Below are 2,554 nucleotides of genomic sequence, written 5' to 3' on the forward strand. Positions count from 1 at the left end.
ATTACAACAATTGATGATGTTGAGTAATTGCAGATGTGTGTAGTAGTTCCTTTGGGAAATTAGAAGTGGCCTTTAGAAGAGATCAGATTAGACTCCTGAAGTTAATTAATCCCACTTCATCCTGTTTCATACACTACACTGCCTTAATCCTGTCTAATGACTCCCCTAAATGTCTTCTGATATTGTTTTGTAGTTCTGAGGTTTGTTTTCCATTCAGATACTTTGTGACGTGACTGAAATGGCGCCACTTTTGTGTAAATCAGAATGGGAATGTCAGAGGGGTCAGTATGTACAGTTAATCTCTGTTCTATCTTGGGGTTAATTATGCAATGAGTCCCAGTAAGTCTCGCTCTGATTGACACTGGAGGGCGGTCGGAAGCGTGGATGATGGGATTTAGACCCTGTTGAAGTCACTGAAGATCCTTGACACTCTCAAGAGAAGCAGCTATCAACTACTTCATTTAAAGCTTCTTAAGTGCTGTAGGACACACATCCTTCACTTTTACCATCATCCCAGCTTAAGTGTGGTTTATGTATTCTCTGTTCTCTGTCCATTTCAATACAAAGTTTATTTGATTGTGGAAACTGATTGTGTGTTCTATTCTATTCTATTCCATAATGTTCTGTAGTGATGCATAATATATTTATACCATATGATATCAGATGATATTATAGAGGTTTAAATTGATCTGTATTGGACAGTATTGCGTATTTAATTGTGCATGTTCATTTCCCATATTTTAATATTTTACATTTACTTTTGCCTCCACTTAGCACTCACTAAAAGTTCATCTTTAAAAATAAATTATATATATATTATTATATATATATGCATGTGTAAATTAATTTGTACACCAAATGGTTATCATCCTTTTTGACTAGAAATCCCCTCTGGTATTTCTCCTGTAATAATAAATACATTTCAAATGTAATTTAATTTTAAAACTAATTTATTTTTTCAAACATTGTTTTTTTAAATGATTGAAAATTTTAATTTAATTTAATTTAATTTAATTTAATTTAATTTAATTTAATTTAATTTAATTTAATTTAATTTAATTTAATTTAAAAACTAATGCAAAAAAAAAAAAAAAAATGTTCCCACAAATGAATTGCACAATTTTTGACTGACAATTCTGATTTTGTTATACTGAAGAATTTTATTGAGGGGGAATAGAAATTTTTTTTTGTGTGTGTTAATAAGTCTTTTATTAATACAATTATGATTTTAAACCATTGATTTTAGTTTCTAAAATTAAAAAAGTATATATATATATATATATATATATATATATATATATATATATATAATATTTATTTATTTTTGTTATCAGCCATCTATAGATCCATTAATTATTTATTTTTCTTTCCATGCATTTTATGTATGTTGAGGATTATTTATTCATCAAATATGTAGCCATAAAATATTAAACAATTTAAGCTTATAAACTTGATTTCTACAATGACTACATCAAAAACTGATGGACCTCAGAGTGTTTATGCTACAACCCCATGGCTTCACTTTGTTTACACTTACAAAAATATCATACATAAATGGTTTATTCTCACATATTCTTCAAACTAAAACTTCTTGTAAAAGTACTTCACAGATTCTTTTTTATTTTCTCAGTTCTGAGGCAAAACAACAGTGAAGCTTGTAGTTTCAGAAACAGTTGTCATGTCATCCCCTAGCCATGAACCAGACATTTAAAATAAGCATACCATATAGTTTCCACTGTGCAAACCCATAATAACCTGGAAAGAAATTGGCATTATGACCTGAAATAATCTTCACAGCTAAAGACTCCATTAGGTTCCTCTTTGCCTGTGCCTCCAGCATTAGACTTTGTTAACTTGCGGTTATGTGAAGATAATGCTGAACTAAAGGCTATGAAACACTATTGTATTGTCCTCCATCACCTGTTGTCCAGATGCCCGGCGGGTGAGAGCCTCCTCCGACGTGGATGGCCTAAGGCCATGTGCCGTCCATCCCGGTAACCCTTCTCTCTATAGGCATTGTTCCCTGACCTTTGGCCTCTTCAGAGCTTCTTCAGCCCGATCATCAGTTCTTCTGTCCGACGGGGTCATCATAGATATCTTGCTGTGAGTGCTGTGACCTGGTCATTTAGCAACAGGTGATAAACTTATGAGGAGAACTGATTCTTCACTCGTGATTCACAGTAACTGAATCATTTAAGAGACATATTCTGCACTCATATTGTGTGATATGGTGTGGTGTTTATGCTTATATTCAAAGGTTTTAAATCAGAGCAGAAAGTCTTAAATTCATGCACTGAATGTTGCATGCATTGCAAGATAAAAAAAAAAAAAAGAATTACGTCTTCCACATCGTTTTTGTGTTGCTTTCTGGTAGGGGTGAATTCAGTTTAAAACTGTCTCAATTTACCTGAATTCACCTCAAATATCTGAACATCAAGATACTGCACATTTACAAATTAAATCTTCTTTTCTCAGAAACTCAACCAAATTAAGTGAGTTCTTAAAACAATAAAAAATATCTTTCAATTGTGTGTAAAAAAGTTAATTTTTATAA

This window comes from Carassius gibelio, chromosome B1, assembly GCF_023724105.1.
Source record: "Carassius gibelio isolate Cgi1373 ecotype wild population from Czech Republic chromosome B1, carGib1.2-hapl.c, whole genome shotgun sequence".
Classification (NCBI taxonomy): Eukaryota; Metazoa; Chordata; class Actinopteri; order Cypriniformes; family Cyprinidae; genus Carassius; species Carassius gibelio.